Here is a 7,953-nt window from a genome sequence, read left to right as displayed (position 1 = left end):
TCTAACACAAGATCCTTGTAGTCTCGCTGGGGCACACCCCAACAGAAATAGGTTACAATTACTGCAAACTTACAAACAACACTGAGCAACTGCTTTCCTATCTCCGTATTTTTCAGTCATAGGATAGGTCTTCTCAGGAGTCTTTGAAGAAGCTTCTCCTTGTATATGATTTGTGGTTCAATATCAGTTTGAAAAACTGATGCCCTCTCAGCTGCAGCTCCGGTCCTTGTTTTGCTGCTTCTGTAGCTGAACTGCCCTCTTTTTCCTCAGCCAGCCCTCCAGCTTTTTATGAAGGCACTTCCCTTTCTCCCAGAGAATCTCCCAGTCCTTGTTCATTCCACAAGCGGCCCAGCACTGCTCAGGAGACAGTCCCATGATCTTCTTGTGACAACTTGAACTGGTTGGCTTTCCAAGTCATCCAGTGCATTGACACTTCTCATATGTTTAAGGAATAGTTTAGTCTTTGCTGGAGAGTTTAATCAGCATTCATCTGCAGACTTCCTCATCCTCCCATAAAATCTGGATGTGACTTTAACCCTCCTGTCTTCTGCTGTGATTTTAATGCATCCAAATGTAAATCCATTGAAAAGCACAGTAGCTTAATTTTGATTGAGTAAAAAATAGAGTAGGCTCCAGTGTCCTAATCAAAGGACGTAATTGCTTTTAAAAGACCTTAAATGAAGCTTGACAAGAGGAAGATGGAATGAAATTAAATAGATATTTTCTTAAAATAATGTCTTTCCTAAGGAAAGAGGGCTTATGGAAGATGCCATTCTATTTAGGCAGACAGAGCTGTGGTTTTGGTGTTTTGTGGGTTTAACTTGTTTGTTTCTTTATCCGAAAAAATTCATCTGTATTATCGTCTCAGATAAATTCCATTTATAGGCTTTCAGCGTACATAGTTTTATATATTCAGCATTTATGGATACATTAGTAGCTCTTCCAACATCCTGGTTTGGTAAGAGAAAAATATTTCCTTTCACATGATTCCTCAGGAATGTGAAAAATTTTTGTGTAAGCTCTTGTCCTACTTGTTGGTTTTTTACCGTAGGCTCCCAGGCATTTTGCTCAGTTAGATAATGCCAGCAGAAAATAAAAACCTGTAATTGTTCTGCCACAAAACTCTTCTCATTATGCACATCTAAATTATTGTTCAAGAAAGGAGGGATCACTTTGGTGAGACTTCTCCCACATCCTACCTTTTCTGGAGGGGTAGAAGCTACAGTAGGAAGAACAAAATTTTGCTATCAAAGTGATAATATTTCTGAAAATCCATCTTGAAGACTTCTCGTGGATCCTGTACCATCGGGCTGATTCCATTCTTGTTCTTCTTTCCTCCAGGAGCTACGTGAAGCTGCACTGATATGAAATTAGTATGGGATCAGCCGGAATACGGTGTTCTGGGCCTTCTATTCTTCTTGGTTAAACCAATTTCCTCACACCCATAGCCTTCAGTCAAAGCCTAATTAGGTTCCATGTTTTCAAAAATCACTTCAGAATACCCCAGTGTTTTATAAACGTTTGTTTTTTTTGTCTAGTGCCTGTTCAAGCACTACTGGCTGGCATTTGTCACACGAGTTGCTGCTCTGCTTGGTGTCTTTATTAAATCAGAACCCCTGTCCTTGGATTGATGTGCTTGCACAGGCTGATATGTGGACAGTTTGAATTTGTAGATCCTGTGAGTAAAACAATTATAGGTAGCCTTTGTAATAGAATATGCTGAATTATATGCTTCTGATCCAGAAATAATATGCATTTTAGTGTAAATTCAGAACTTACTTGCAGCCCCATATGTTGTGTAAATTAGTCCAACATTGCTAAAACAATCCTTACATTTTAATGAGAAATCCATTTCTGAACTCTTTCACTACAGTGTTGTTAACTTTTTTTTAAACCTGATGTTTTCCCTCCCCTTTCTTTTCCACTCTGATAGACCTGTTTTTCTTTTCTACTGATACCCAAACAAGTTACTGAAGTGAATTAACTCACTAATTGAAAGGTAGTGAAAAATCTACCTGGAAAAATCTGATCTCTGGATCTAGATTTCACTAAATCCCAGAATTACTATTTCATGTAACTTTTGAGGACACCAGGATGAATGGAACATGGGAGGAAAGGAAGAATATTGTGCTGCCTAAAAGTTGGAGGATGTATATTTCAATCTGCTGAGAAGAAAAATATTTTTAAAAAATGTTATGGTCAAGTCACTCTTTGTTATGATAAACTAAATAGCTGTAATTTTCTTTCTTTTTTTTTCTTTTTTTTTTTATATTTTTGGTAACCAATACAGTGATTTTATTTTTTTTTTGTAATCAATACAACTGTTATACAGCACATGGCCAAAAGACATTTCCCATGGAACCAAAACTCACTTAATATTTCCCATTTCCTTTTCTTCACTTTGGAGACCAGTCAATTAGTTATTAAATAAATGTTCATTAATTTTGATTCACTCAGGTTTCCTAAAGGGAATCCTAAAGAAAATATCCTGCAGCAGTAAATAAATGCCATCAGATCAGCACTTTTTTTCTTCATCAGCCAAAACAAAGTATCTGCACAGATCTGAGAGGATCTATTTTTCAAAAACTGGCATTAATTAAATTAATCAAACTATATTCTAGTATGTTCTTATCAGTTCTGTTTTTTCACTGAGTTCCACATTAGGTAGCCAGGCCTATAATTCCCTGTGCCACACCCTTAGAAAGTCCTGGTCCAGCACATTCCCAGAATGTAAATATTTCAAGGGTTCTTAGAGGCCCTTTCCAGCTTTTCCCTTTCTTGTCCTTTCCAGCTGTTTTAAAACTCCAATTCAGCTTATCCAAATATGCAGATTTACTCAGTTATTTTTAGGGACTACTGTTTATAAAATTTACTTGACTACAATTGAAGTGGAGAATGTTTCATCATCGTGCTGTGGTATAATTACATCATCTCATCATTTATATACAGCATAGAAATATTTGGTGAAGTCTTCCAATTTCTTTTGATAAATCATGCAAGCACATTCCAATAATATTGTTTGGATCCTTTTCTTTTTCCTGTTCAGAAAATCAGCTCTTTTCAATGCTGTTGCACCACTCCTACCGTTGGCTTTTTATGTCATTTTTTTCCCTTCTCATTTTTTTAACAGTTCTTAAACCTCTCACACATATTTCTTGCAGCTCCTAGTGCTTGCAATAGATGGGTTTTTTTATTCTTATGTATCTTTATTTTCAAGGCAAATTGCTGCACTTTTTTTCCTGTTTTGTTAACACTTCTTAAATAATTCCCAATTATTATGCACAATTTTGTACTTAAATTTTTATATAATAATTAGATAGTATGAAGATATTGTACAGCGTTCTGTAACTTAATAAATTCAAGGCTGCCACTTCAAGAAGTCCTCAAGTTTCTGAGGGATAAAGGGCAGGGGATCCCATGGAGGTTTTCCTTGTCCCCAGGACAGCTGATCTCTGCTGGTAGGAACTCAGATTGAGGGCTCACACTGACTTCCAGTCGGATCCATCCCAGCTTCTTGATGCTTTTTGCTTTTATTTTAGGGCAGTTACACTGAAATCCTTCCTCTCTCCCCATTGTTATGGAAATTGCTTTTTGTGAGGATTATTTATATCCCTCAGTTACCGTTTTTCAGTAACTGATTAATAAACAGTCCAAATCAATGGATACTGAATTTTCAGCAACTTAGAAATCCAGTGTGATTTTTTTTTCCAAGGAAGACTTAATTTCCCTGCCTTTTCATCCTAAGGATCCAACCACAGATTTTAAGGTTCTAATCTACGAATTGTCCCCAGATAAGAATTTCAGTTCATCTGGTTTATTCTTTATGAGCTAAAGGGAGTTTGTGTAGCTGGAGGGGGGGGGGAAACCTCCACAAAGAAACACAGCAAAATTCAGTTAATAAAATAGGCTTGAACTGAATAATGACTTGTGGGTGGTGGAAACAGAAAAGAATGCAAGCACAGCTATTAAACCTCATCTTGGGAACACTGTGGAGCTCAAGATTATTAGAAGGTACAAGTCCCTGCTACTTATCATTGGGGTTTATTTCAGTGGTTAAATGGACCAGTGCCTTATGACATTATTTCTGTAACTTGTTATCCAGTCATACAGTCATATGGTGAAAACCTTCCCTGCTTGAAAATCATCTTTCACAAAGTACAGCTCTTGAAAAGATAAGCATCTTGACTTTTTTTTAATAGAAAGCTAAATGAATTGAAAGTAATACCAACTTCCTGTATGAAGGGCTTAGAAGGGTCATGTAATGATTTCAGGGATTGTTCACACCAAGAAACATTCAACATTTTTTGATGCTTATGTCTTTACAGTGGCACAGAACACTGTGATGTCAAGTTAAAGGGAAAAAGTGAAATTTAGTTTGACAAAAATTGTTTTTACTTATGGTCAAGAAGGATTCCAGGATGGGCTTTTTTTCTAGTATGAAAGGCCCACGGGACATTTACAAAAAAGGTTTTTGTTTCACTGTAGTCAAACACAAATACTATTAATTTTGGCAAGGTTGTACATGGATGCCAAAGAATAATATAAATGCTAAGAACAAAAAATCCTGATTAGTGACATGGCAATTTTTTTTATAATTAGGATTCCCAATGGAATAATGTTGGCATTATTATTCTCTTGTTGAGAGTGATCACGGTGATAACTGTAGTGTTCTGGTAAAAAGTGGAGTCCCCTGTTTCATATTCAGTGTGTATTCAGTATTCACCACAGAGCAGTAGCTGTCAAAATGCCAGTCAGCCACTGGTGTTTGTTGTTTCATGGTTAAAGAACTTAGTTCTTTAGAGCTAAGGCTCCCTTTGGTTTTCGTATTTCATAATTAAGTGGGAAACGACTGTCCAAATGACTTTTCTAAGCCCAGGAAGGCTGTAATTTAGGCAGATATCGGGTCACAACTGTGAACTCTATTATAAAGAGCACATTTTTTGGGAGGAGGGGCTAATTTTGCTTCTAGTAAGTAATTTTTCGATGATCAAAGGCTCTTGAACTCCGTTTAACTTCTTGTTCTTTCATCGCGGTGAACAGAATGCAAGATCTAGAGATTAAAATATGCACATTACACAACAACCAGATACAAATCAGAATGTAGAACAAAGGCAAGATAAAGAAATTGCACCTGAAGATACAATGAGCTGTGCTGAGAGACATGAGAGACAGCGAGAAAGGTTTTAACAACAGAAATGGTTTATTGTTAGCTTAAAATTCATCCTGCCTTTCTGCTGACGTGCAGGAACTGCCTGAATTTAGTCACCAGCTCCAGTGAATGCTTTCCTGGCAGTATAACCAATGAAAATTGGATCAAACACCTGTTTTCAGTAGCAGCTGACCCCCTGCCAGATGGCTTATTAGCAAAGATAACACTGGATGGAACTGTCCCACGAGGGTTGGACTTGAACTCAGGTTCAACATGGCATGGGCTGAAAACTTTTGGCAGAATGGGAGAGAAGAGTTTAGCCAAATATTGGATAGAGCCTAACAACAAGCAGTTTTTAATATTTGAAATTAATAATCATCTTCAGCACTTGTTGAATCACCAAGACTTTGTTTTTGCTGCACAGGACCCTTGGCTCTGTCCTCCTAATATCTCAGAAGAGATGAGGCAGTTGTGTTCTGGAAAGCAGATCGACCCTGGCTGGGTGCTGCATTCCTGACACATGGCAGGTTCAGGAGAAGCTTGGCAAGGGGAGCTGTTTCCAGGAGAATTCCTTACAAAGCCCTGCTCCTGTGTGAACTCCTCATTGCAAGAGGCACGTTACTATAAAATGATGGAGTTGTACAGGGGGCAAACTCAGTGGTTGTGGCTTTCTTATTTATTAAAAAACGTTCAGGAATTAAAAAAAAATATATTATTTTGACTCCTGTATTTGAAAAAGTGATCGCTGACTTACAGCTGAGTTGGTACTATTTGGAAAAGAATATTCAAAGATCCCTTAAATTAATACTTTCTCTACATTATACAACTAAATCACCTCTGAATCAGTTTTGGGAATAATTTTTTAAATTACCCTTTAGTGCAGCTGACATTTTATTGTTCTACATAAGTTGATTGACAATTAATGATATTCTACTGCATTTTCTTGGCTTTCTACTGAAACTTTGTTCTCTCAGCCTCTGGGCTAGGGAAAAGAGAAACATGACTTGTAGGGGCAGACTGTGCAGCTTCCCTAGCTGACTTCTCTTATGGAAATAGTGTTATGAGCAATTTCTGGGAAAAAAAGTACAGATTTGACCATCCCTTATTACTAATACACGGAGACACACTTCCTTTCCAAACCACATTTTTCATTTATGAACCTGTGAAGATCTCTTCTGAGAGAAAAAATACATTTTGTTTCTAGAATTCAGAGTAGATAAAGAGCCTAATGAGTGAAGATTAATTTATTTCACCAAAGGATTTGAAAACAAATATGGCAATTTTAGATCATCATAACTAGACACAGAACTAAGTAAGGAAATGGAAAAGACAGTTCATACTGTTCTGGTTCCTAGGTGAGGATATAAAGGAAGGCAAAATATGTTCAGCCTCCTTAACTTTATGTGACAAAAATCCACACATGGAAAAGAATCTGTATTAAAACTGCTTCCCATAACGTGGTAATGTACAGCAATCAAACAATTGAACTGTTTTCCTTATCTTGGGGAAATATGCAGGGAAACAGAATTAGATGGAAGAGCAAAAATGGATATATAGTAGCAACACAAAAAAATTTTGCATAGGGATTGAAGTATCCAGGTTTCAAGATGACATGAAGTTAACACTGAATGCTTTGAGATCTTTCAGGAAGAGGTGCTCTGCAGATAAAAAGCATTTATTACTTTTATTTTTAGCAGAGTAAAATGAGAATCATCTTTATTCTGAAGCTAGGTAGCAAGTAAAGTTATGTACCCCTGACCTCATATCATGATTTTAATGTCATTATTCTGAAAAGGATAATCCTAATTTGTTCTGTTCGTGAAACTTCAATCTGAAATCCTTATATTTCTGTACCTGGTATTATTATTTTCTTGATATATATATTTAATATGAACATGCAGCTAAATTGCAAGATTTTTTTTTTAGCATTTACATGTTGTAATGAGAGAAACTCTGTGTAAGGAAATTCTTGATAACTATGGAAGTGCAAGAAGGTGATTTTCACTGAGATAATACTTTTGCAAATGCATCCATTAAGGCACTGATTAGTTGAAGCTGATTGACTGATTGGTGCCTTTTCTCCATGTAAAAATCAATCACCTTGAATGAACATGTAAATTCAAATGCCTGTCTTAAAATCTAAAAGGTCATTAACTGTATTAAATGTAGCTTTTCCATTTTCATGTAATATGTATCTGGCAGCTAAACCAATTAGTTCAGGTCACAGAACAGGACAGACACACAGAAACCACAGGCACATATTCATGTACTGGTAATTCCTGTTATCACTGGGTCTTTTTCTTGATAGTCCCATCAGGATACACCCTCAGCACAAAGACACAGATAGGTAAAAAGGGGGTGCTTGAAGTTTTTATTAATAATTTGCAAAACAATGTACAAAACTCAGAGATTCCTAAGCGAACCCATTCTTGTGTGGGCAGTGCCCAGTTTGCAAAACGTCCTCATCAACTTAGGCCACACAATTTGGCTTTTAAGGAAGAAAGTATTTGGGGGGTTGCCTAGTCACCAGTTTACTTTCTTGCTGAATACACTATTTGGGTTTGTCTGGACTTTCTCCTTAATAATAGGAGTAAATTTTTGAAGTAAATTTAATTTAATTTTTGAAGTAAAATTCCCCCTTGCAGCGAGTGCCAGCACTGAAACGGTGACAAGGCCTTTTCCCCTCCTTCTGCACAGAAAGGAATGTTGGGAAGACTGCATTTTTATAAATCATAGAGAAACCTGGCTCCCAAGCATTATGATTTCAGTTTATGAAGTCATTCTGGCATTTCTACTGGGAACAG

Source organism: Lepidothrix coronata, unplaced genomic scaffold, assembly GCF_001604755.1.
Source record: "Lepidothrix coronata isolate B3197 unplaced genomic scaffold, Lepidothrix_coronata-1.0 Scaffold114, whole genome shotgun sequence".
Lineage (NCBI taxonomy): Eukaryota > Metazoa > Chordata > Aves > Passeriformes > Pipridae > Lepidothrix > Lepidothrix coronata.
This window is presented reverse-complemented; position numbering follows the sequence as displayed.